This window comes from Gymnogyps californianus, chromosome 15, assembly GCF_018139145.2.
Source record: "Gymnogyps californianus isolate 813 chromosome 15, ASM1813914v2, whole genome shotgun sequence".
Lineage (NCBI taxonomy): Eukaryota > Metazoa > Chordata > Aves > Accipitriformes > Cathartidae > Gymnogyps > Gymnogyps californianus.
Window position 1 is genome coordinate 18594129 of NC_059485.1, and position 26884 is coordinate 18621012.

A 26884-nucleotide genomic window follows, 5' to 3' on the forward strand; every position below is an offset into this window, starting at 1 on the left:
GGTGGCAGAGCCGCTCCACGTGGCACTGGCACATGAGGGATGTGCAGCCTCTCAGCACACAGAGGTGCACAAAAGCACTCGCCCCAAACCTGCCAGAGCTGTCTGCTCCTTGTCCTCCCCTGTGCCTCGGTGCATGCAGGTGCCCACCTGCAACGTGGCAGGTTGCAGGTGGGTTGTGTCTGTGGGTGACTGCAGGCAGCTGGGAAGCATTACCAGCTCCAGCTGCATCACCAGTGGAAAGCAGGGCAAGTGGGGATGGAGGAGGAGAAATGATCAGCAGGGACTGAGGGAACACAGGGAAGAGTAACAGCCCTTAAAGAGGAGTTTGTAGTGATGGAAAAGCACTGTGGGGCTTTGATCCCTGGCTTCTCTTAGGGTAGCAGGATTCCCCAAGCCATCAAAACTGCGGGGCTGGCACGCTGCTTTGATGCATGTGAGACCTCACGTCTGAGCTTGTGAAGCAGCGCGTGTCCTGCCTGCAGCCCACAGCATCCTGCTTCTGTGTGTTTACCAGCATAGTGGTTTTGCATGATTTAAAAGGAACATCTAGCTTAGGACAGTGTTTCACTTTTTCCAGCCATCCTGCTCTAGCAGATGTCTCCTGACTTTAAGGTTACAGGTGTAACCTCTTAAGAACTAAAAAATGCAACAGGAAGATTTTCACCAGGCAGCCCGCGCCGTGCGTGGGGAGCAGGCAGCGCGGGTGGAGTGCTATTTACCCTGCCTGTGCTCACGCCTGCCTGCTGGGCGGCAGAGGGCTCGGGACGGCGCAGAAGGCAGATGACTGCGGTGCAAGCTGCCGGTGCTTGAAGTAATTCACTTCGCACTTGCACGCAGGCCGGCAGGCTCAGCTTGCGTCGCTGCTTTGTGCGCGTTTGCAGCGCTGTAAGGGGCAATTTCAAACTGGTTTTGTTAAACTGAGAAAGTGAATTGCAACGGAGCAACGACTCGGCTGAGCCACGGTAAGCGCCGCTGCGCGCCCCCGCCGGGCAGGAGCCCTCCGGCCAGGCTCGGGGGGCTTCGCCGGGAGCACGCACCGGCTCACCCGCCGCTCTTCGTGCCGCCCCCGCACCCACCGCAGGCGGGCCGGAGCCCTCCCCCGGGGCGGTGGGGCTGGGCGCCCGGAGCCCGCCGCGCTCCCGGGCCGGGCGGGTCCGTCCCGTCCCGTCTCCCCCCGGGCCCTGCCCGGCGGCCGAGCATCCCGGGGCGGGGCGGGCTGGGCTGTCCAGCGGGCGGGGGTGGTTCCCGGTGCCGCCCCTCCGCCCGCTTCCTCCGCCGCCTCCCCCAGACCACGGCCGGAGCCCGCTGCCCTCCGCCGCCGGCGGTAGCGGGGCCGCGCCGGGGCTCCCCGGCTGCATCCCCGGCGTGCAGGCCGGCTGCGCCGCGGGAAGGGCCCGAGGGACGGCGGAGAAAGTGAGCGGGCTGTGGTGGGGAGCTCTCCCCCCTTCTCCCCCCTTCTCCCCCCTTCTCCCCCCTTCTCCCCCCTTCTCCCCCCTTCTCCCCCTTCTCCCCCCTTCTCCCCCCTTCTCCCCCCTTCTCCCCCCTTCTCCCCCCGGTTCCCTCCACCTCGCCGTGGCTGTTGGGAGCGCGGGGCTGTGCTGCAGGAGCCCGGGAGTTGCAAAACATCTCCTGGCTTTGCAGCACGCTTGCTTTTTTTTTTTTCCCTTCCCTCTTTCCCCTTACACTTGGAGTAGCTAATTGGATAGGAAAACACTAACTGCAGGGGTGGGATTACTTCATGCTTTTGCAATGCTGTTTTGCTGTTCGATTTCAGTCCTTTCGCGTGAAAAGAGCCTGCCGGGCGGTGCTGCCCCGGCCGCCCTGGGAGCGCGGTGAGGGGCGGGCGCAGGCGCTGCTGTGCCGCCAGCGCCTTTTTTTCTTACCGGGTCTTCACTTTTAAGGGAGATTTCCTTGACTCTGTGGCTGCGTTGGTTTCGGAGATTTGCTCTTTTGAACGGTGCGTTCAGCGGGTCCTGCAGTAATCCCGGCGCATTGCTGTGTGCCCTGAGGCTTCCTCATCTGGCAGGTTAATTCCATCGCTAGGGCTTTTTTTCTTGTGTTTTGAGGAGATTTCCGTAGAAAATGTGAGATCCAGTGAGGCGACGATGCTAGCAGCGGGCTGTTTACTTCCCAGCCTCCTGGCTGCTGTCCTGGCTCCTGCAGCCATGGGTTGTCATGGTGTGGAGCAGTTCTGAGCTCTGCCTCGTCCCTCCGGAGATTATTGTCCTCTTCTGTTGCTGAAAGTTGGATTTCCTCAGGTTTGCCTGAGAATGGGGCGACAGGGAAAGTTCTCATATAGGTGGCATTGAAATTCAGCCAGCCAAACCAGCAGAAATGGCTCTCCTAGGAGTACACTATGTCTAGATGTGCTCCTTGAAAAGCTTATTCTTTAATATGAGTAAGAAGTTAAGTGTCTTTTTAAAGAAGAAAGACTGAAGAGGCAAGTCCTGGACGTTGATTCCTTTAGGCCAGGAGCCAGCAGGATGCTTAAACATGGGGATGAGCAACCTGGGGCTGGTCCTTGGGTTGGCTGCATGCGTGTTTGCTGTGCTGAAAAGTGTGCAAGCAAAGGACCAGTTTGCATGTGTCTCATGCTCAGCTTTCTTGTGAGTTCCTCTTCAAAAGAGGATGCAAAGTGTGGTGCTTGGGAGCAGCTCGCTTATCCTTGCTATCTTTCCCCTACAGGTACTTTTTCTTGCTCTCAACTGACAATTACAGCAGTAAAATAGGGAGGGAGCTATTTGTCTTCCTTCTTTATTGTAAATATTTTACCTGTCAAACAGTAACCCTAGAAATAATTAAAATCAAGGAAAGTTGCTTTTGTACATCTTAAACCAGGGCTTCCCCTGATGGTATCATCCTCCGGGGTGCGGCTGTTTTGCTTTACTTGCCTGAATTAATTGTGGTAGTGAGAACTCCCATGTGGTCCCTGGAAGTCATCCTGCATTTTGAAGAGTTTAGAACTTGCTGAGTAGCTGCTTTTCTTCCCTAAAAGGTAGTGCTGTTAGGCGGGAAACTTCCTATCCCAGCCTGTCCCTGGGGACCTGAAAGTTGTCCTTTGCAGCTTTCACCCCACCAAAGGTGGTCTTGGTTGATATATATATATTTTTTTTTAAAGTTACTTGTCTCATCTAAAGTTATGAGAACTTGATATTTCTCATAATAGTTGTATGAATTGGCTTATGTCCTTCCTTCTCCCCTTCTGCTAAGCAAAAATCCACATCTATTTTGATGCTAACAACCCCCATGAAAATGCTTCCCAGAGCCAGGGCACCTACAGTCCGTTTGTGTTTGCACACTGCAGCCGTGTCAGTCTCGGATGGTCTTCTCCAGTGCAGGGAGAGGGGGCTGGAGGTGTAGGGAAGGCAAATGCTTTTGGTGAGGTTGCTCCACGCTGCAGAAGAGCCAGAGCCTCTGCAAGGAAAGTGATGTGATCTTGGTGTGTCTTCCTGGAGAACAGCTGCTTTCGGGATGAGGCATCTCCTGCCCTGTGCAGTGCAAGGAGCTATCATAACTTTCTCAAAGTGACATCTGCTGTGATGTTAGTGGGGAGCAACTTGCACTTTTGATGTTCATCTGGGTGAGAACTCGGTGACAATGTATTTTGTGTTCCTACAGTATAATTGAAACAGTGGTCAGAAAGGGGTGAGATGTTATCCTCGGTGTGGCAGTCATTACGGCAATGGGTCTTTTAATTATCAGCCCTTTACCTCCAGCGAGTTATAACTTGAGAGCAAACACGCTTCTTGTTAGCTTTAAGGATTTAATTTTTTTAAGAGGCAAACGATTGTCATTTGCGCAGAGCTCAGCCACAGTAATTCTCGTTTACTGCCCTCCACTTCGCAGCATCTTTAGTGTTGGGAATTGCAGGGGAGCAGTGCAGGGCTGGGGCAGAGGACCGTGTGTCTTGTGCCAGCAGCAGCATGGCTGGGGAAACCTGGGCAGCCCTTGGAAGTATAACTGCAGGGGATGTCGCTTGTGGTGGGGAGCTGAGCCAAAGCGTAACCGAGAGCCCTGTCTGTCCTGGCTCCCGGTGGTGGGAGCTGGTGAGGGCACAGGGACACCCTTGGTGCACTGCTGGCAGTGCCTGGCTGCTCTCCGGCTGCCGCAGCGCTGGGGGCATGGCCGCAGCTGCTGCTTGTGGGAGCTTGTGTCTCTCCCAGAAGGAGAAATGTGTGTTGGCTGCTTCACCAGCTCTGGGCTGAGCTTGATGTCTGTAGCAGCAAGGGCCAGGGCTGTGCTCAGCTTGGGGTGGAGTTTCTCCTCCTTACAGCCTGCATCCTCTCCAGGCTGTTCTTGCCCTTCCCTTCTGACTTGCTTCAAGTCTTTCACTGCTTCAATGTTGAGATGTTAAATGACATATTTGTGGTCAGCTGTGGCAGGGGATTGATGCTGTATCCTGCTGAGGCTGTGTAAAATGCCCCAGCCTGTTTGCTGGGGCTGCAGGCCCTAAAGCAGGAAGGGATGAGTGACAGCCCCTGCAGCTCCTGGCCAGTCCCATGACCCTGCTGCTGCTTTCCTGCATCCCCATGCCTGTCTGCTCAGCAAATGCTGCTGGAGCCTCCCCCTATTTTGTGCAGTTGTCTCAAAACCACACAGTTATCTGTGTCTCATTGGGTCAGAATGAGAGCATGAGGGCGAAACTGTGCCCTCCCACTGAGAGCCAGGGCACTGTGTAGTTTTTTGGGATGCAAAAAGGTATGAAGAAAGGCCATGTAGCTGGAGGATGGGCACAGAGCTCGGGGACAGCAGTGCCATTTCGGTGGCACTGAATTGTCTCAGGCAGAGTTACAGGGTGGGCTGGATGCTGTTGCTTGGGTGGAACCAGTTACTGTGGTCTTTGCTCCCCTTTGGCTGCTGGGCAGGGTGGGAGAGGGACCTCTATGGCTGGGGCCATCTGACTTCCTTGCTGCTCCCCTCCCTCCCTGAAGGAAGGGTTGGCAGTGCATCTGGCTGCTCTGATGCCGTTCAAGCCATGCTTTGCTCAGCCACGTGTTGTCACTGAGGGCAGGGGACAGGATGTGGCCGGCTGGGATCACCCCATGGGTGACCTTGCGCCAGGATGGTACCTGTAGGAAAGGCAGTGCAAGAGCACATGCCCCACCTCTCTGGGGAGTGAGGGTCCTCTCTGCCAAGACCCCCTGCACAGGCAGGGGGGATTGTACCACCAATGGTCTTGCGCTTGGGTCCCCTTGCGAGCAATGGCTGATGTTTGGTGGTATTGGACACGTGTGCAGCCCGATCGGGCTGCAGTGGTAATGCTGAGAGTCGCGCGCTGGTGCTCGCAGCCTCAGGTCTGGCACAGCTTGCTCTAGGTGGAGTGTTTGCACTAGAGAGCCTAGGCTTTCAAAAGCTTTAATAGGAAGTTACTTTTTGTGATAAATTGATGGCTTCATTTTTTTGACCTTTGAAAGCTTTTCATGCGTTAGCTACGTGTAGGAAATACAGTTTTCCATGCTGAGAAATGGTGAGTTCTAGCTCTGAAGCAGAATGACTGACATGATCTTTTTTTGGATGCCTGGTAGAGCTCATTTAGTGTGAAACAAGGCTTGGGTCCTGGGCTGAGATCCTCTGTTTCAGAGAGTCTGTGTCTGCATGACAGTGGAGTTGAAAAGGGGAACCAGGAGAATTTAGCAGAATTGTTTTCTTTTGATGGCTGTAAAGCTCGTGGAGAGACACCAAGGCACAAGGGCTTCCATACTTACAGAAGGATTTTGGTGACTGAAAAGTAGCTTGAGGGGAGAAATGAAATGCTACAATGATGGAGGCTGAGGACTGCTTGGTCCTGAGCCCCTTGGTCCCTGGGGCTCCTCTGATGCCGTTCCCACTGGCAGTGGCGATTGGCCATTGGGGTCTGGTACTGCTGTGCTGAACAGTGTGCTGGCAGATGCAGCGTTGCTCTGTGTGCATTGATGTAGCTGTCACTGAGCTGTCATCTCTTCCCTTACTGTTCCTTTAGCTTCCCGGGGGTGTAGTGTCTGTGCTGTCCCTGTTCTGAGTGCTTTGGGGTTAGCACCTGTAAGCCCTCTCTCAAATGAGAGGCAGCCACCTGTGTGTCCTCCTAAGGACTTGTCCTTGTTCCCCACCCCGCAGCTGCCGTGGGTTACAGAGCACCTGGATGAACACCCCATGTGTGCCTGCAGGTCACTGTGGTGCCAGTACCCAGCCTGGTTTTGGGGATGTGTGAGGTAATGTATGCAATATAAAACCTAGTTTTCACTCTGTTTTTATTTACAGGAGGTATCTGGGGACAACATCACCTCAAGGTGCTTTAGTGATCATGTTGTGCAGCAGACTCAGTTGTGGCAGAGGATGATTCTGCCTCTTGGAGCATCCAAAGTGACGCCGGGAGAGCTGCCCACACATGTGAGCCTGCAAGTGGTAAGAGTCTGGCAGGGCAGCTGCCTGTCTTGCATTCAGTGTTTTGTAGAGTGCTAAGAATGTACACATATGGACAAGAGACCCCAGAAGTCCCTCAGATGTTAGTTCTACTTCTTTCACTTGGAAGCTCCCCTCTGCTGTATATTGGTGTGTCATTAAAATGGGAAGAGTGCAGTTGCCCTCTGGCTGTGCTTGAGCTTCTTAGATTGGACCTCTTCTTTTCTCTGCTATTTTGCTGCAAAAACATCCCTTTCTAACAGTAGAGTACAGAGGGGAAACTGGACTAATATCTTCCTTAAATGCATTTTTCGGTCATAAGCTGAGTACATCAGTACTGCTGATTAACCTGTGTATCAGACTTGGTTGGGGACTGTAAGGCGCATGCACACAAAAAATCCCCAGAACTTCACAGCAGATGCAGGCATTCAGTCCGCCCTACTGATGCAACCCTGCAATGCTGTGTGTGTTTGCAGGTGGCCAGGGATCTGCCTGATGACTGAGCTCCAGACATGCCTGTAGCCTGTGGGGACCACAGTCATCCCCTTCTTTTGTGCAGGTTTTTCCTCACCTGTGAGATGGGGAGAACTGTTTTTCCCAGGGCCCCCAAGAGCAGAGCTGTAAGACCTTGTTAATTAGTGATTAGCAAGTGCTGGGAGGCTTTTGGCTGCAGGGCAGAGGGAAAGGTGTAGGGGGAGTGGGGGTGTGTGTGTGTTATGTGGCAGCAGTATCTTGAGGTCTTTTTGTCCCTACTGTTGCAAGTGCAGCAGAAAACCTCGGCTTGGCCTTGAAGCAGGAGCTGTGTTGTGACTGTGCCATGGGTGGTGGTACGCATACCCGTGAGCAGATGACTCGGTGATGCCGGGTGGGTTAAATCAGGCACTGACTGCAGGTGATGCTGAGTGAGGAGTGTTTAAACCCTCCCTGTGCCACAGCCTGCTTCCCAATCTGCCTGCTGCTGCCCACTGGGATCCCAGCCCCCTCCCTCCTGAGCAGCAGGATCCATGTCCCAGCCCTTAGGGTGTCATTCAGGGGGTCTTCTCTCTGCTTTGTCCCTGAAACCTGACAGATGCTACCTTCTCCTTCTCAGGTGTGAGACGCCCTTGCTGGGGCAGCTCGTTCCCCAGGCTCTGAAGCCGCTATGTGCAGAGCGAACACAGGTATAGCCCTGTTTGGGACTCCCGGTGGTGTCTGCGCGTTACGCTGAGGTGAGATTACCGTGTTAAGTACACTAATCATTCCAAAGGGCAAAGGGGAACACATAATCTGGGGAGGTGGCTCTTCATGGAAGTAATTAGGAAGGATCCTTGCCAGTGTGCTGGTCCCTCATGTGGGAGGTCAGGACTGACTCGAGGGCAGCTGGTAGCTCTATTTAGTGGCTGATGTCTATTAAGAGCGGAGGTGTGAGAGCGCTTTAGGGAGCTGCTGGTTGGCGCAACAGGGTGTTTCTTGGGGTTAATAACTATGGTGTGAAATGTGACAGGATAGCAAGATCTCTAACTGCTGTGAGGCTTTACAGTGAGTCTGGATGTCCAAAGTTCTCTTCATCCAAAAAGAAGAGATGAGATGTGGGTTTGTGATTAAGGAGGAGGAAACCTGCTGTGCAGGTCTGGCAGAGATCTGCCTTGGCTGGGGCGTACCCACTTGTCCTGGCTCCTGCTTTGAAGAGGCACAGGGGAAGGCTGCTCTGTACACCGGCACCTCGGGCTATTGTTTCTGGCTGGGCCGGGTGGTGTTTCTCCATGCTCGCTTATAGCATCGGATGCAGATTGCTTCCCAGGGAACAGCGCTCTGGATATGCGGACATTGGCTTGGGTTTCCTCCTATGCAAAATGGGTTTATAGGAATGTACTGAGCTCCTTTATAAAACAGCTTGAGATCTAATGAAAGACATCACTGTATAAGAAAAAATATTGTTAGTGAGTTACTCACATCGTTAACAAGGTCAGATCATTGCCTTGTAACAAAATTAGTTTGTTTTGCTCTAATCAGTTTTAGTAGCTAGAGTGCTCAATAATTACTCATGTCCTTATGAAAGAGATGGGACAGCATGAGTATAGCTGCTGGCAGACTTCTCCGTCTCTGAAATGAATTGTGCAGATTATTTTGGGAAGGCATCTTTCCAGATGCACAGTGCCCCTGGAGTGATGCTGGCAGAACCCAGCTTCAGCCAGGAACGATCATGGTCCATAGCATGGCTCCTCTGTAAAGAGCTGTCTGTAGGGGTGTTCAGAGAAGCATTAGCAGCAGGAACATCTTTGGACTCTGCTGTCTTCATTTTTACGATCCCATTTGACATGCAGCATGCTAGGTGTCTCTCCAAACTCTTCCTTTCTTTAGTCTGTGTAAATTGTCAAGATCCCAGAGGCTGTCAAATACATCTGCTCTCTCAAACAGAAAATGTCTTCCTAGGTATTTGCACCTCTAGTATCTTTTCTTTGGTGGGTTTTTTTTTTTTTCTGCTGTCAGTGGTGTGTTCCTGAAAAGGCAACCTGTGGTGGCCAGGATGGATGGACAGGGTGCTGAGAGCCACTGCTGTGGTGGTGACTTGGCTCAGGAGAAATGATTGTCAGCAGGCCATGCTTTTCCTTACAGGTGTGATGGTTGTGCACGTGCCTTCTGCATATCCAGCTGCTGCACAGCAAGAGAAGAGCTGTGATGATGGGCAGCAGCAGGCACCTTCTCCCGTGCCTCCCTCAGGGGAACACAGGGTGAGCTGTGAGACCGCAGGACCTACCGTGCCCTCAGTCTCTCTCAATAGACCCGTACCTGTAAACTGGGTCAGAGTGTAGCTTCTGATCAAAAGTCATGCTGAATTTGACCATCCCACACGTGCTGGAGGTGAGTGGTTCTTCTCCAGCGTCTGCCTGGCAGCTCCCTGGGAGCGTGGTGGAGGGATAGCAGAGCTGCAGCACTGCGGAGCTGGTGTGGGGAACAGCTCCTGCTGGCACCGTGGCCTCCATTTTGTTGTGCTCTCCCTTCTCCTTGATGGGTCCTTGCAGGAACCTGGGTCAGGCTCTTTGAGTGCACACAGCTCAGCAGCTTATACTGAAGCTGTCCTTTTCTGTGAGAGACGTTCTGCAAAAGGACGAGTTCTTGCTGGAGCCCCCAGCTTTCCCTCCCCTTAATCCACTTGCTGACTTCAGCTAAAATATTGTTGATTCTTGCTATACTTTCCATTTCCTTCCTAGTATTTCCTTCTGGCTCAGTTCAGATGTATTTTTTTCCCCTGAAATTGAGGGAACTGATGTTGGGTAGTGTCCGTCTCTCTTGGAGGGGTGCCAGGTGTATTCGAACTGAGGCAGTTTGCGGGCTGCAATCTCAGCACCTTAGGATTTGCCTGTCTAACTGGCCATAAACAGCAAAATATCATTTGTCCAGAGTACACAGGGGGCTTGCTGGGTCTACTGCTCCATCGGTGCTCCCCCACCACCTGTGTGGGGTGTTGGAGGTGATGATCTAATGGACTCTTCCCTAAATAAGAACCAGTGGAAATACTTGAATACAAGTTTGCGTAGCCGATGCCATGTCAGTAGGCTGCAAATCCAGCTTCGGAGCTTTGATTGCTGCATGGACCCGCTCCTCTGCTGCTGCTTGTCTGTGTTGTGAAAGCTCCTGACAGACTGAGGCTGTGATTGCTGAGCTGCCGTCTGTGGTAGCCCTCCTGCTCCTTCCCATACCTTCGCTCTGATTCTCTTCCTGTGGTGAATCAATTCAAGAAGCTGAACAGACAAAAAGCTGCGTACTGGTGTTGTAAGGTGGCATTTTTGGTGGTCTAGTCCCTGGGCTTAGAAGCACTGGTGTGGGTGCAGAAAAGGGGCAGCTGCAGGACTTGATGTTTCTCCTTGATGAACTTTGAGATTCCTGTTGGCCCATTTTTGTAGCCTGTCAAGATTCTTCTGAATGGCAGCACAACCCTCTGGGACAGCTCAGTGACGTGATATTCCTCCTGGGTCACCTGCCCTTGTTCCCACCCTTTGTGTGCTTCCGTTTAATGTCTGAGTTCAGTCAGGAGCTCCTTGCTCATCTGTGTAGGCCCCCTGCCACTACTGCTTGGTTTCCAGAAAGTGGAGATGGATTGTTCTTGAGCTTGGAGGATATGATCCATGACAATCAACTGGGTATCCTGGACTGCTGTTCTCCCCAGGACTGTGTCCCATGGAATTCCTCCAAGCAGGTCCCTGAACAGGTCAGTGTCTGCTCTCCTGGAGTCCAGGGCTGCGGTCTGCTGGCTTGTTGTCCTGTTCATCCTGCTTGAGATCCTGAACTTGACCATCTCGTGGCTTCTGCAGCCAAGGCTGCCATGACCTTCGCATCCCTGACCAATTCTTCCTCGTTTGTAAGTGCTAGGCCCAGCAGAGTGTCTCCTCTCGTTGGCCCCTCACTCTCCTGTGTCAGGAAGCTGTCATCGGTGCTCTCCAGAAACCGCCTGGCTTGCTTGAGCCCTGCTGTGGTGTTCCTCCAGCACGTACTGGGGTTGCTCAAGTCCTCTGTGAGGACCGGGATCTACAAACATGAGGCTTCTTCCAGTTGTCTGAAGGTCTCAACTACTTTGTCCTGATCAGGTGGTCTGTTGCAGACACCCACCACAATGTCACCTGTGTTGATCTGTCCTTCAGCTCTGAGCCTTAAGCTCTCGACTGGCTCATTGGCTGTCCTAAGGCACAGCCCCATGCGCTCCAAGCAACTCCTCCTCCTCGCTGTCCCACAGAGCCCATGTCCATCCATGGCAGCACTTGGTCATCCCAGCTGTCCCACCATGTCCTGTGGTCCTGGTGAGGCCACGGCCTCAGCAGTGCCCTGGACCTGCCTCCAGGCAGGAAGTCGCGTCCCCCTGCAGCATCCTGGACTGTGGGGGCTCGAGCCGCGCTCTGGCTGCACCATGGGCCTCTCCTTTAATCGGTTTTGAATTTCCCACGTTTTAATTCCATTGAATGCCCTTAATTCCTGTGTCATGGAACAAGGAGAGCTCTGTACAGAAAAGCTCTGTTAGAGATGTGTATTTTGGCAATTCTAAAAATATACCTCGCTTGCCGAGGCTTGTGCAGGGTAACCATAGCAACGTGGCTCCAGGAGCAGGGTTAAAAACAATTGCACCAATTAAGGGGAAAATAGAGGTGTTGAAGCTTATAAAACCTAAAAATTAAAAAAAAAAAAAGCAACAAACACTGTGTGTGATGCTGTGGTCTGCATGCCATCTTGTATTGGGTTGATTGAAACTGTCCCCCTTCCACTCTTAAGGAGCGTCCCAAGTGCATGTTGATAACCTCGCTGTTCCTGCAGAGCATCCGCTCTCGGCGTGCTCAGCCCTGCCTGTCAGTCCGCGCGATGCAGCCGCCCCGTGCACCCATGCATATGGCTTCCAAACCAACAGCAGCAAAGCAATCTTAACCAATGGGTAGATGTGGGAATGCGTCTTCTTGAGAGTGAAATGTGCCGGCTCAAAGAGAGCAGCCTGGCTGAAACTTGGGAGGTGTTTTGAGGATAAAAGCATAGTCTGAAGAACAATTTTGGCCTGCACTGCTGACTTGTGCGAGGGGGCAGATATATGTTAAAATTTGTATGCTGAGCCAAAGTCCCTCAAAATCAATGGTGATGCTTTCATTGATGGATTAGCTCTGGGCTAGGAAAGCAGGCCTGGTAAAAGCTACCAGATGAACCTGAAAGCGAAGGGCTGATTTTGTTCAAAATATGTTTGCTTTAATTGTCCTTGTTGAGCCCTGGCCAGGGTCAGAGGAAGCCTCATGAACGTGCTACCAGCCTGCTTGCTGGGGATGGTACTGGGGAGTGTCTCTCTGCCTAGAAACTTCTACTGGAGCAGACTGGGCAATCTGATCCTTCAAAAAGCTTGAAATAAAATTATTTCAAGTACCTTTTTGCTATGCCTCACAGAAAAATACAATGGAAGGATTCAGAGTATCTCTTTCCAAAATATTCCAGGGTTTTTGCAGGTGTTGCAGGTGTTTTTCCTCCCGGCTGGCTGTGCTTTGCCACCCTGGTGTGCTGATGCCATCCCACGTTTGTTGGGTGCTGCGGACAAGGGGGCTTGGGTGCAAATGTGCCTCTGCCTGATGCTCTGGGAAGTTTCTGATCCTGGAGCAGAGATTGGTGATGCTGCTGCTGCCCGTCCCTGAGCTTGAGCCTGGGCTGGTGATGGTTCCTGCCCTGCCTGTTCTCGCCAGGACTGCTCAGCTCTGGTCTTGATCAGTCCCACTTACCCTGAAGAGCCCCTGAAAGCTTCTTGCTGTGTGTGGAAGCACTGGAGAGGATGACCCCAGGAGGATACCGGTCGCTTACTGGTTTTGCTTGTCCCAAAGTGTGCAGGCATTGCTGTGGAGCCAGTATCGGTGGAGGAGAGGTTGAGGTTAAAACCACACTGGGCTTGGAGTGGTGGATGCAAACCAGAGGTCTGCAGAGAGGAAGGAAGCGGGGGCTGTGCAGCTGTGCTCGGAGGATGCTGCGCCCGCTGGAAAGCAGCAGTGGGGTCTCCCGAGACAATTTAGGTGAAGGAAGGCGCGATGAAGTCACCAGTTTACTTGGCTCGGTGCTGGCAGGAGGTGTCGTTAGCAGTGCTGGCAGGGATGGGACGAGAAGTTTAGATTAAAGGTAGTAAGAAGGCAAATGGGCATGTCTGTCTTGTGTGTACAGGGCACTGTCCCTGGGCTGGCAGCCTGCTGCATGGCAGCCGAGCTGTCCTGCATGTGAGGCTGTCAGTGTTTAACACAGCTGTCACCAGAGAGGGATCTCCGTGTCTCCGAGAACTGGTCCTTACCCTCCATGGGGTGGGAGTGAAATGCCGGCTGTGCCCTGTGAATGCAGGCTGAGGTGGCAGTTTGGGCATGATTTCGGGTGGGTGCAGCAGGGCTGGTGTTAGTCCCTGGGGAAGGCAGGCGTGGGTGCCCCTGCGGCTCCTGGGGACGCTTGCTTTGCTGGACCGGGGGGCTCCAGGGGGTGGCATTGGCCCAGGGCAGTGGAATTGCAGCCCCCTGTGACCCTGCGGCAAAGCCTTCCACTTGCAGAGGAGCCCTGGACAGGACAGAGATTGGAGTCTTTAAACTGGTTTAGGCAAATTTAAAAAATTTTAGGGTGGATGTCTTTAACTTGCTTTGAATTATGGTTTGCATCAATTTGGGTTAATTGAGCTGGAGGCCTCCCTGCAGCGTGTTCTTTTTGCATGGGTTAAAACAAAAGTGTGCATGAAACTGCTTTGGAAGCTGGGCCAGGATGGGGAAGAGGCAGAGCTGAAGGCAGGACATGGGGGAAGGCTCGAGCACGCCTGGTGGCAAAGCTGGCGGCGCAGAAAGGCGCCGGGAGCCTTCCCAGGCTCTGACTCGGGTCCTTGGCTCCCAGCTGGGGCCGGTTTGGTGGGTGAGGACTTGGCGGTGAAGCTCGTGTGGTGGGGATTTAACAGGGACCAGGCAGTGGTGTGCTCTGGTAGCATCGAGCTGCTGAAAGGGTGACTGGCTGGTCTGGAAGGACATGTGTGTAAATAGCCGAGGAGTCACGCTGTGACTGGACCTGGCCATCCTCAGAGCTGCGGGAGCTCCAGCGGATGCAGGTTTGGCTCGAAGCCTCATCAGGTGGGAGGGAGGAGGGCAGCAAGATTTCACCCCGCTCCGCAGGCTGCTTGGGAAGGGCTGTCCCAAGGCTGGTCCTTTCCATGTTGCCTCCTCTCTAGCTGTCACATCTTGCATGTGGTGCAACTCCGGCGCTGTTCAGCACTGGTTTTCCTGCATTACTTTGCAGGCAAACTGGGGCGCAACGTCCATCTGTTCCATCAACTCTCTACCACCCTTTCTCTGGCGGCTCTGGCATTTGTTTGGTGTCCGTGTGCCTCTCCGTTCCCCTTAGCAGGAATGCTGTGGAAGTGAAATCGTATGCTTTCTTCTTTCTGTTGTCACCGTTTCCTCGGTGGCCGTGGTCTCCTCTGAAATGCTTCTGCTCTTCCAGCTGAGATTGCGAGAGGGGCTGCAGGGGGACGATGTGTGTGGAGGGAGAGGGGAAGAGGCAGCATAAAAAGCTACTGTTCCCTCCCTGTGAGGTGTAATGTCAAGAGGATTTCTTAGAAAGTGTGCTTGCCCCAGTCCTGCAAAATTAAAATTAGTTCTAATTAAGTAGAGGTTAACCTCCACTGTGCATGCTGCAAATTAATGGAATGTGTGATTAACTTATCTTGCAGCACTAGAGGTTCTTGAAAATTACTTGGAAAGAAATGTAGCCCCATATGTAGTTTGAATTTTTAATTTATGTTAATATTTCAGGTTTGAATTAATTAATTTAAAATGACAGACCTTTGATCTTTTATTTTTTTTAACCACTCCTGCTTCTGCAGCTTAAGTATATCTTTCCAACTCTTCTCCCTTTGTAGTGAAATGAACTGGACAAAAATACATAATATGATAAAAACATGCTAAATACACCCTGAACCACAACCGTGGTAAAGCTTGTCTTGTCTCCGTGGTGTGCGTGTGCGCTGTGGGGCCATCTCTGCTGCTGCTGGTGCCCCCTCCGAGGGGAGGGCTGCAGCAGGATCCAGAGGTTTGGGGAAAGACATTATGTTATAACATCTTGGTGTGAGTTCTGAGGGTAAAACCCATCTTGTGGCTTTTTGCTTGCTTTTGGAGGTGGTAATTTGGGTTTGCAGTCGTGTGTTTTGAACACAGCTTCATTTTTTCTGGACAGTCATCTTTTGCTGTGTAACTTTCCCTCTTATGATACCCAGGTGAGCAGAAAGCAGGTCATGCTCCTCTTCGGCTTACCAAGCCAGAGAGGACTGAAACTCCTTGGGGAAAATCCAGTGTGACCTTTGCAGGAAAACACGTGTTTCCACTCGCAGCAAACCCCTGCTACTTGTGTGCCAAAGTCAGGGGAGTGAGGGTCTGGTTTAGGACTGACTTGGGGTGCAGCATCCTAACTCGCCCTTCTGCTGGGGATAGTGTTGGACTAGCCCTTTGAGCCATTCTAGCAATGTTTTAAAATTAAAATAGCAGACATCATCTCAGAAGTTTCCCAGTCCCTGCCAGAGTGTTGACCTTGTGAGGCTGGCTTCAGCTGAAGGCAAATCTTCTCAGAATGGCTGTTTTCTCCCCCAGCTTCCTTTCCCTGTGTGCTCCCAAGCCGTGGGGACCCACAGGTGTCTCTGGATCCAGATCCGAGCCTGCCCTCCTGCGTCCATGTCGATGGCCCTGCTCCCGGCAGCCCCCTGCTCTGCCTCTGGTGGGAAGCTTTGGTCACACTGTTCCCAGCTCCTTATCTCACAGTGCAGGGACTGGCTGGGGCTTCACCGTGGTCGCCATCCAGCAAACCCGTGTTTCTGGAGGAGAAGGAGCGAGGTCTGGCTTTTCTGTTCCCTGCTCGAGCTCTTCTATGCACCTGCTCTGGTTTGCAGCTCCTCAGGGCTGGACCTTGGAATGCTGGCTGTGGCATATCCAGCTCAGGGAGGACATTGCTTGTCCCAAAACTCAGCTTATCAGAGTCCCTGTGCTCAAACTTTTGACCTCAAAGATGAGTCCTGTGCTATTTTGCTTGCTGCTGCTGTTTGCTTTGGCTTGAGGTTGCTCTGTTTTCTGCACGTATCTGGCAGTTGGGTTGCCCAGGGTGGTGGGTTTCTATCTGGGAAGAACAAGTTTATTTTGGGGGGAAGAGCAGGCCTTAAGGGTGAGCTCGTTATTTTCTCAAACCAAGTGAGTGGGATTTAGAGGAGGAAGCAAAAGGGTGGGCAGCAGTTCCTAGCAGTGGTTTTGCTCTTTGTGTAGTCAGTTAATGTCTCTGAATTGGCAGTCATGGCTGCTGCCTGTGTGGCAGGGGAGAGCACAGGGGAGATCTTGCAGGAGCGGGGAAGAGATGCTGAAAGGGGCTGCCATGGCATTCTCTTCAGCAGAGTGCCCTGGCTGGATTGGGCGTGTTATCCAATCCTGGTGTTGGTGTGATGCTGTGGGGCAGTTTTGGGGGCCCCAGCGTCTCCAGGAGAACAGAGAGGCAGTCTGAAACTCTGTAATGGTGATGCTTTGGAGCAATGGCCATCTCTCAGTGTGGGCTACCCCGTGGGCTGGTGGCACGCGGTTCCTGGCCATGGCTCAGCCGGTGCTGGCCTCGCCTGCCTGTTTTGGGGCTGAGGTGGGCAGCTGTCAGTGCGGGAGGGTGAGGTAGCTGGGCCTGGAGCAGGGACTCTGCTGTGCTGAGCCCTCTCCAGCAAGCCGGAGGGGCTTTCATTCAGCCTTGCAGGGTGGGGGAAGCTACCTGACCTTTAGTGCAGATTTGTTTCTGCATTACTTGCCCTTTTAACACATGATTGAAAACAGGCTGTAGGGGAGAGGGAGCCAGAGCTCTGTAATTGAGCTACTGGGATCAGTCAGGAGCATTTCTTGGAGAAACCGAGCGGAAAAAGAGTATGTAGAGGGAGTAGATTTTGTTGGTGGTGATGGATTGCCTGCCTGTGTGGAGATACAGACCCGGCTCTGAGGTGCTGCCGTACAAACTTAACATGAGGGTCATAACCTGTTGTGTTACCATTCAGTGCAAAGAGCTCGGGAACGCCTTGTGGTCTGGCATTTGGGGAGGCTTTGGAGGAGGCTCTGGAGGTGCTTGCTGCAAACCTCACCTCCCGAAATTGCCTTCCCCGTGCTGCCACTCCAGAGGACTGAGCCTTCTGCTGGGCTGCGGGGACAGTGGTCATTGACGTGGACAAACTGGTGCATGTGATCTGAACATCCATCCCTGGGGATGGCCACCAAACAGGCACAGGAGCCTGCTGTGGCACTGGCAGACTGAATCCCCATGTGCCTGCTGTGCTGTTTCAGTGTGGCAACAGTGCCTCACTGGTGTTTTAGCTGAAGTCTTATGAAATCTTTATATCTTAAGTGTACATGACCTATTCATCTATCTTTAGGCATTGGGCAAATACGGAGGCATATTGGATAAAACACTACAAATATTTGCAGTTCCCTGAGAAAAGAGCTCTGTGAAACTTGAGGTTTTGCGTTACATGTGGTCCTTTCTTGCTCTGCTTTTCAGGTTCAGATCTTGAAGTGCTTGGCAGGGAGACAAGGCCAGCCTTTCACAGCCCAGGAATTGAAGAGCTTTGTCACCTCTGCCAGTCCTGTGCCCCACGCTTGTGCCTGTCTTGCAGTCTGCATGATGCTGGTGTCCACCCGTGATGCAGGTGGATGCTGGCAGGCAGATGCATGCGATGGGCTCTAAACTCCTTGTCCAGGGGCTGACACTGCAGCCACGTGTGGAGTCTAGTAAAATCCCGGCAGCCTGGCCAAGTGCTTTGGGACCTGGTGCGGGGATTTCTGTCCTTCTGGACCATCCTTTGGGACAGGACACCTGGTAGGAGTGTATACAGAAATTGCATATAGAAATACTGAGCAGTTAAGCATGCTCTCCATGTAAAGAGGTGGCGTGACGAGGTGGAGGAGTATGCCTTTCTCAGTGGTGGGGATGGTGTAAGGTATTTGGAAGCCAAGTTTTCTTCTCGGTCATGGAGAGCATTAGAGAAAGCCCCGTGCCTGACAGCAGTCTGTTGGCTGGAGGGGAGTGTGAGGTGCTGGTACATAGCGGGTGCAAGGGTGCTGCTTCCACCCCCCGTGGAGCACCACAAGTTGAAAGCCAAGGATGTTGGGTTTCAGCCACTGTTCATTGCCTGACATTGCTGCTGCTGTGAATTCAGTAGTCTTTCCATTCCACTCCTTTGAAACTTGGAAGAAATTTTTCTGTGCATCTACACCAAGCAGATGGGGTGAGATGGGAAATTTCCAACAGCTGAGACAAGCTGTGAGGGTTGCTGAGGGATGGCAGCATGGGGTGCAGTCGTGTGCTGCATCATTTATAAAACCCAGACACTTAAAAGCAGGGAAGTGTACAGTTTAAGGACATCGTAAATCTTACCTCCATTGCAAACATGAAGTGTATCCTTCCTACCCAGTGCAGGGAAGATTACAGCTTTAAAGGATCATAAACTCTCCTTTTTATTGGGATGTTAAAATTCAAGCACAACTAGAAGTCGTCCTGCAGAAGTGACAATTGCAACATGTCTAATCCTGGGAAAAGGGCTTAAGTGTGAGTAACTTGGCTTGGCATAATCAAAGGGATTACCTGGGGCCAAATCCAGTGACAGCAAAGTTGGGGGGGGGGGCGGGCGGTGGCAGCGCATCTTGCCATAGACTTAGGTGGGTTTTGTGAGTAGAGGAGGAGTAGGTGCCATGTGTTTACATAGACAAGCTCAGGATGTGCTAAACCAGTAGTCTGTGATCAGCTGAGTGTATCTGGGGATGTTCCCACTTTCCCTTCGCTTCTCCTGTTTCAGCTGCCTGTTTGACCTCTCAGCAGAGCCCTGAGCTGTTACTTGTTCCCAGTTTGCCGTAAGCGATGCGAGATGGATTTGCCGTAACCTCTGAGTCAGAGCCCAGGCGTAACAAGGTTTTCCAGCTAAGCTATGCTTACGGAAATGTTCCCAAGAAGTGTTTTCTGGGAGGGCTTGGAAATTCACTTGTAAACAGAGATATTGGAAATATACAATTATATTATTCCTCTGTTTCCCTTGAAATGATGACAATGTTTCCAAGTGACAAAGCACTGCAGTCCTCCAAAGCTGGTGACCGGGTGTCATCCCTGCAGGGTGGTCCTGGTGGCCACCTTCAGAGTGATGGCTGTGGCCCTGCCTCATGAGGCTTTGCTGAGGTTATGGGTCTGGCACCATCTGGGGGTTCCCTGGGCAGAGTTATGTCAGCATCTGCCAGTGGATTTGAGAAGAAAACAGATCCTCTGTGTGCATCTCCAAGGATCCTGTTCATCCTGTTTGGCTGGAGCCATCCCTACCCATCAGGCTCATGCTGGGGCTCCTCTGTGCTGCTTCCATGGCCTCTGGGGTCGTGTGGTGAACGTGTGATTTCAGCTCTGTTTAGGAAAACTTCAAATGTCAGCACTAAAGTCAGCATTTATGAATTTCCTAAAATAGGGTTCAGGTAGAAGTTCATACTTGCGCTTCCTCAGTACGTTTTCAGACATGTTGCTCACCAGGCAACTAGGACCTTTGGTCCTTATAGCAAATACCTATACTATATTTATATCCTCACCCTCACACACTTCTCCCTCCTCCTCACTGGAGGGTGCTGATCATTGCACTGAAATCGATACAAGACTGCTGTTTCGGCAGTTGTTCTTGTCTGGGTTTAAAAAGCAATATATGCTTTGAGTGGGACCTTTGTAAAACTGCAAGGTCTCACTAGCTCTCAACAATCATCTTCGAAAAACTTTTTGTGTTTTTTTTTTTTTTTTTTTTTAATTTTTGCTTTGGATTTCTTCCGAGCTGAGTGCTTTGGGGTTTTGCAAATGTTGAGAAGCAAAGACATGGCTTACCCTGGGATCACAGAGTGTTTAAGCAAAGCCTTCTGGTGAAGCTGCTGCTGCAGTGATACTCCAGCACAATCTGTGGCAGAAGTGATTGTTTTCGTTTGCTGCACCGATCTCCTGTTAGGGTGGGTAACGGCTGTTTGCCCGAACTGCGGTTGTGCTGTCGGTCACAGCAGCAGAAATGTGAGCTGGGAGCTTTGCACCAAAGGACGCTGTGCTCTTTGCACAGAAGAATTGAGAGCCTCCGAGCCTGACCCGGCCAGGAGCTGGACGTGTGGGAGGTACACACATGTGCATCACTCCCTTGAGCTCCACCAGCTGGTTCTCCTGTGGAGTCTGGTGTGTGCCGAGGGGTCCGGGTGCTGGCTGGGTGGTGGGATGTGCCTGGAGAGATGCTCACACCTGCTGGTGGTGCAGTGCTTTTGGGAGAGCAGCGCCCTCGGTCCCATGTGCTTGGTGTCCCTGGGGGGTTCAGCTCTACTGTTTCTTACTGATGGTGCTCAGGCACTGGAAGAAGGGTCTTTTAGGTATTGGAAAGGGGGTTGCATGATAGAATGCAAAGGGTAGGCTGCATGGTCACCTTTGGACTGCTAAGGATGGAGAAGTCAGTGGTGGGGCCACCTAAGGACTGGTTTGGGGGCTCCATCAGCAACCTGAAAACAGGAATGAACAGTGACCTGATCTAGGCTTACAAAATCATGAAGGTGGTGAGTCAGATGAAGGTGCAACTGTTGCTCACCTCATCTCTCAGTACTAAAACTAGAAGGTAGCAGTGAAACTAGTGGGTAGTTAATTGAAAGAAGATGAAGGAAGGCACCGCTTCACTGGGCAGGTAGCGAATGCCTGGAGCTTGGTGCTGCAGTAGGTTGTGGAGGCAGATGGCTCGTTTGAAAGGCTCTGGGCAGATTCTTGGCCAGCAGGTCTATAGATGGATCCAGAAAGGACTCGTCCAGGATATACCCACTGACATACCTCATCCCATAGTTGTGGATGCTGGGAGAGTCCAAGGGAATGGACCATGGGGTGCCCAGGCTCTTGTGCTCTCCCTAAAGAGCCTCTTTGGAGAAGGTCGGGGCAGAATAGCAGAAAAGCCAGGTGTTTCTGATGGTCTGCATGGGGTGCTGAAGTCTGCTAGGGGACACCCCAAAGGTCAGGACAAATGTGCCCGGGGCAAGAACTTGCACAGTCTTCCTTGAACTCTGCCCAACTGTAAGATGTGTCTGTGGGTGCTGCCAGGCTAAGCTTTCTCTACTTGGACTAGGTTTTGCCTCCTGTAAGGACTCTTGGTTGTAGGCTGTAGACTGGATGTCTCTGCTTATTAAATGAATGTACTGCGCTGCAGCAGGTTTCACTCAAGGTGGGCAAAGGTGCTTTGGGAACCCAAACCCTCCAGAGAGTGCAACTTCTCTTCCCAAAGCTAAGGGGACCTGTGCAAGGGGCCGCTGGTGGTCCCCACCATGTAGGTCTTTACCCCATGCCAGGACCAGGGTTGGTGGAGCATCAAAGTGCAGCCAGAGGGAGGAAGTCAGGGGAACAGGAGGAGATCTTCTGGCCCAGGAGGAACGATGCTGTTTACACCGGTTTTGTTGCAAGCCAATGACTTGTTGCCAGCTTTAATGGTAGAGCAAAGCGTATTTACTCAGCTTGTTTGGACGGATAACAACTGCTGGATAAGAAACTGTCAGATGGGATTCAATTAGAGGCTTCAGCTCTTGAGTGAAAGATCATATTTGACATCTGATGCTCTGTGAAACTGAGTAAGGACAATGCTACCATTTATATGGTTCTTTTCTGGTTCCTTCCCTTCTTCCCCGTCATCATCTTTGCTCTAATATTAGAGCTTTGACCCTCTGTGTGTTGCTCCCAAAGCAAGTGCTGACACCAACCCTTTCATGTGGTTCCTGTGAAGAGATCTTTGTGTTTGCGAGGGGTGTGTGTGTGGGGGTGGGACAGCAGTGCTGGCAAAGCATTACATCCCTCTTCCCTTCTCTCCCCAGGGACGAGGCAGCGATTGCAGAAGGCTGACTTTCTGCCAGGGAGAGCTCAGCGCAGCTACTAGTAAGTGCCCTGCAAGTGGTCGTAGATGGGGTTTGAGTGGCAGCTGGAGCCCGGGCCGCCGTGCAGCAGGGTCAGAGGAGTGGTGCCTGGGGGCTGGCTGCTGTTTCGGCTCTGGGTTTGCTGCTTTGGGTGGCATTGTGGCCTTTTGCTCCTCTCCACTTGATTCCTTGGTATGTTGAATGGTGACATGACTTCACCCGCTTCTGCTGGGAGCTGTCTTGTCACAAGAGCAGATGAAGTCATCTTCCCATGTGATGATGGCCCTCAGCAGCATATGCGTGGCGTGAGGAGGTGGGAGAGAATGCAGAAGAGCAGAGGGGGGTGATGGCTGTTACAAAAAAAAAGCCCCTGCTGTCCTGGAGATCCTGCAAGACTCCCGTGTTAGGGGAGAGTCACTGTGAGTCCATGTCACCATGACATCTCCTTGCCTACGACTCAGCCAACGCTGCCCAAGTTGCCAGTGAATGAGTCAGCAGGCAGTGACTCAGTAAGGTCACTGGACTCTATTTACCCTCCAGGCAGAGAGATTCCCGGCTGCATTTATGATACAACTTGCTTAAAAGCCTCTTCACTAAGTGGTGACGTTTACACCCTTGCCCAGGGCCTCTGGGCTTGGGTACTGGCAGGTGGCTGCTGTCGGGGAGCCCGTGTTCAAGCGGGGTCCCAGGGACTGTAGCTTTTGGAAAGAAAAGCATGTGTGAACCCGTTCTCTGTCCTGGAGCAACGCTCCATCTTAAACTACAAGCATCCATGCAGAAACATGATGCTGTGGAGGAAAGGTTTGCAGTGGGCTTGCCTCTGCCCCGCCTTGGTACCACACTAACTGCATTAAAGAGCATTTCGCTTGAATGCACTCAGTCCTGTACACAAATGCTCTCGTCATGAGTAAAGGAAAAGCTTTTCAGTGAGGTAAAATAATTAATTTGCTCTTCTTACCTCGGGACTTAATTTTGAGGCTGGCTTGAGGCTCACAGAACACACACTTATCTTATCTTGGCTTCTTTATCTCCTTTTCCTCCCTTTAATGATGATGCAAAAACGATTTTCAACTTCTTTTGACTGTTGGCTTTCTAGGGATGCTTCAGTGGAGCTGCGAAATCCAGTACGAACTTCTTAGATATGTGGGTTGTTCTGTAACACGTACGGACCTGTGGTGTTGTCCTTTGTACATACCTTAGAAATAGCTTTTAAATTTGAAGGGTCTTTGGTCTGCAAGCTGAAACCTACTCTTCTAGCAGGGGTGTGCTATTGGGTTTGGCAGAACTGGGGAGGTCAAAGCCAGCCCTGCCCTCTCCATGCCTGGCTTTCTGGGCTCTTCTTCCATCCCCCCTGAGCGTCAGTGAGGTCTCTGCTCCTGGAGGTGTCTGCTCTGCTGCTGGCACATCGTCGGGTAGCGTGTCCTCCCTGCTGAGCTAGAGATCGGCCTCGGTGCCAAGCACGAGCACTTGTGCAGCTTGGCTCTGCAGCATGTTGATGTGGACTTGAAAGAGAAGAGGAGCAGGTGAGTGTGCTTCAGAAAAGGTCCTGCGCTGGTAGAAATCAGCTGTTGGTGGCAGACAAACAATGGCTGGAAGTACTGGGGCTCAAAACCAGCAAAGCTGTCCTGCTTTTCAGTGGTCCAGCCCCTCCACAGTATGGCTGGAGCTGGTGAGCCTTAATGGATAGGGCACCTGGGAGAGGCAGCGTGACCCTGCTTGGCCGGGGCAGCCTCTGTGCCCCGCTTCCCCCAGGACAGGAGACCTGACCTGCCCTCAGTGTGTGCAGAGAGGGGCCAGGGATGAGCTGGGCCTGCTGGGCAGGCTGCTTGTGGGTCAGCAAGTATAAAAGTGCTTGTACCACTTTTGCCTCCTTCCCTGAATTTGAAGAGTGCTGTCCCTGTACAGAAATGTAGATAGCTGGCCAGGTAATAATTAACTAGGACAGGTATTCTAGTAATTACCCCTCCTGGGTGCTATTACACTGCCTGCACATAGCTTAATGTGTGGGGCAGGAGGGGTGAGGGCTGCATTTTGCCCTCCTCTGTGTTTTTCAGGGAATGCTGCATGTGTCCTGGCAGTGAAGGGTGGGGGTGCACTGCCTTTGGGTACGGTGGTTCACGAGGCAGCCGCTCTGCTCTCCTTCCCGGTCCACAGAGAGCAGCCAGTGCTTTCGGAGGGGATATCTGCCACAGGGTGATGGACATCCCGTGAGAGCGCTGGCAGTTCTCACTCTCTTGGCTCATCCTGGGGAGCTGGGCAAGGAGCAGGGGGACGGGAGGGCAGCTAAGGGGGGACACAGCCTCATTGCATGGCGCGGTTGTGAAGCTTTCCTGCTCCAGACGTGTGCGTGCACCCCAAAGTGGAGCAGTGCCTGCCTGTGCCTGGGGGGTTTTGGAGGTTGGACCTTTCTAGGGAGAAGGTGCAGGCTGCAGCGCTGGAGGCTGTGGGAGGATGTCGGGCTGGCGGCACGCAACCTGCCTTGGCAGCACTGCCAGCACCCAGCCCTGCCCCGGGGCGCTCTCCCTGCCTGCCCACGGCTTCTGGCAGCTGCTGGGAGCCATGGCGGTGCTGATAGCTTTGGCAAGTTTACGCTGTTGATTTTGCCTCTAATGCCAACATCAGGAAGCACACTGAAATAAATTGACTGGAGGAAAGCCAAAGCCTTTCCATGGCTCCTGCCGGAGTCACTCCCACTGGAGTGCTTAAGGCATGAAGTGTGCCTCGATCGGCTCTGGGCTGCAAGTTGGACCGAGACGGGCACTGACAAGCATCCCCTGGGTTCCTAGGGGATATACCTTGAGTAAATCAATCCATACACCTGTAAAATTGTAATTGCTCAACTTAACAATGCATTGCAGCTTATTCTGGTACAACTGAGAAGTGTTGTAAAAGTTTACAGCTGTAATAAATGGGTCCTCCTGTAAGAACAGTGTTGTTCTTTCCCACTGCTGCTGGTCAGTTTTTAACTGGGATGTTAAAAATCATGGGTTTTCTTTAGCAAAGGTTACAGTCTGCTTTAAAGCTCCTGGTTAACAACATCTCTGCTCCTGCCAGCTCTTAGCCTGGCCCTGGCTGCCAGCGTGTCCCATCCAGGCTGGCAGTGCTCCCAGCAGCACAGGCATGGCCAGGTCACGTCCCCGTGTTGGTCCCCCCGTGCCACGGCTGCTGTTTGGTTTGGCCCCGGCTCTGCACCCGGCATTGCTTCTCAGGCTCTGGGATTTCTGTAGCGAGTGTGTGCACTGTGCCGGGGACGAGCAAAGGTGAAAGCTGGCTGTCTGGGTGCCTCCGGGCACGCAGAGCTTGTGGCTTGCCTGGATTTCACCCTCTGCTCAGCCCTGGATGGGTCCTGGAGCTCGCCCTGCTGCGGGGGAGGATGCTGGATGCTCGTTAGTCAAACAGCCTGCTGTCTCTCTTGCCCACAAATTTTATTGGTGTGGCTTGGTTTTCTGGCTCATAGGTGAATGAACAAGTGGCAAAGCTATTTTCTCCTTTTTTCTTGGTACGTGTAGAGTTGCTTCATGGATTTGATTGTGGGTTTTTTGTGCGGTGTGAAATGGTGACAGGTCACCAATGCTGATGTGCAGCCTCTGAGAGCCACTGAAAGAGGGAGTGGTTGGATGGCTGAGGAAAATGAGCTATCCTGCATTAGACCCAGCTGTTAGGGTAGAAAAATGCTGAAAGAGACTGGGGGGAGGTTGCACGCTGCTGAGTCCTCCCTCTGTGATAGAGCGCGTTGTCTGAAGCGGCAAGGACGGTGATGGAGAGCCCGGCTGCAACCCCAGGGCAGGGTGAGCTGCGGAGGATGGTGCTAGCCTGGGCTGGGGGAGGCAGTGGCTCGCTCCCCATGGAGCCCTCAAAGTCACTGCCTGACGCATGCATGCACGTGATGTGTTTAATTATGATTTTTTCATAATCCGGTACTCATAAATTGTTACATCTGCGGTTGTAGAGTCCTGCTGGGCTTTTGGGGGGCTGAGTTGTGTTTGGAGAGGGGAGACTCCCCTTCCTCTAGCTGTGCTGAGCCGCAGGAGCATCGTGCAGTGCCTTGTTTGCTCTGAAGACTGCATCCAGTCTCGGATCACTGTCATTGCTCTGGGGGGGGGGGGGGGGGGAAGATCCAAGCAAACACATTGTGCGTAACTTGGTAGCCAGGAAGTGAGTGGTTTGGGAGTTAATGGCATTTTTATCAGCAGGCTTTGCTGTGTGTGTTCACAGGCTGGCTTATTGCACAGGGCTGTGTTGATTTACTTGTTCAGTACTGGTTATTGCACTTCGTTACTCTCTGGGGGTAATTGGGCACTGGGGAGGGTGTTTGCAATGACGAGCCCTTTTCCTTTTCTTTATTTCTTTTTTTTTTTTTTCCTTGGAGCTGCTGTAATGGAGCTGGGGCTCCGTCAAACCCATTATCTTTTAATGCATTCATCCCCACACAAGGTGGAGGGCAGGGGCCTGTCCTGCGCGCTGGTGTGCAGCGGAGCACACAGATGGAGGAGCTCTCAGTTGCCGAAGGAGGCTGGCAGCCGTGGCTCTGCTTGTGTCTCCTCCTGTCCCTCCAAGCTGCCCCTTGCCTTTGGGATGGGTAACTCCTGTCTCCCAGGAGCCCAGCTGCTCCTTGCGCGTGCCATTCCCTAGGGGCGAGGTGTCCTTAGCAGCCTGATGAAATGTCCCATGGTGCTTTCCTAGGGAAGTGGGTTACAGCACTGAAATGGGGAAAACAAATGTCTCTCTTTTTTTTTTTTTTTTTTTTTGCAGTCCATTTCTTGGAGCTGGCAGATTAAAGAAACAGTGTTAATAAGGGTGTAGGGGAAGAGCTTTGCTCTGGGTAGTGAGGCTGGTCCCTGCAGGGTTTTGCTTAGATAAGCAACTTTATAAAATCAGGGAGGATAGCTGAAGCTTTGGGCTATTAATGCTGGATTTACTCCTAGTGCAGGTCAAAGAAAAGATAATTGTGTTAGTGTCTCATTACCCTGCAGTTTTGTACAGCAGCTCCATAGTAAAGGAAGAGCCTGAACAAACAACTGGCAAAGCAGTAGGATGCTTAGATTGCGGCAGCTGTCTGCTGAGGAAGTTTGTGCTTGCTTTTAATCAGCGATGTTGGCTGTGTGGGGCCGTTTGGG

At 52.4% G+C, this 26884-nt stretch overlaps 1 long non-coding RNA gene across 1 annotated transcript; it reads left to right on the top strand.

Moving 5' to 3' along the window:
• Window positions 1-823: 823 nt before the first annotated feature.
• On the top strand, window positions 824-21773 carry LOC127022650 (uncharacterized). Its single transcript, XR_007767364.1, has 4 exons — window positions 824-962; window positions 6238-6381; window positions 7469-7586; window positions 21729-21773. It is a non-coding gene; the product is annotated as an uncharacterized LOC127022650 (long non-coding RNA).
• Window positions 21774-26884: the final 5111 nt, after the last annotated feature.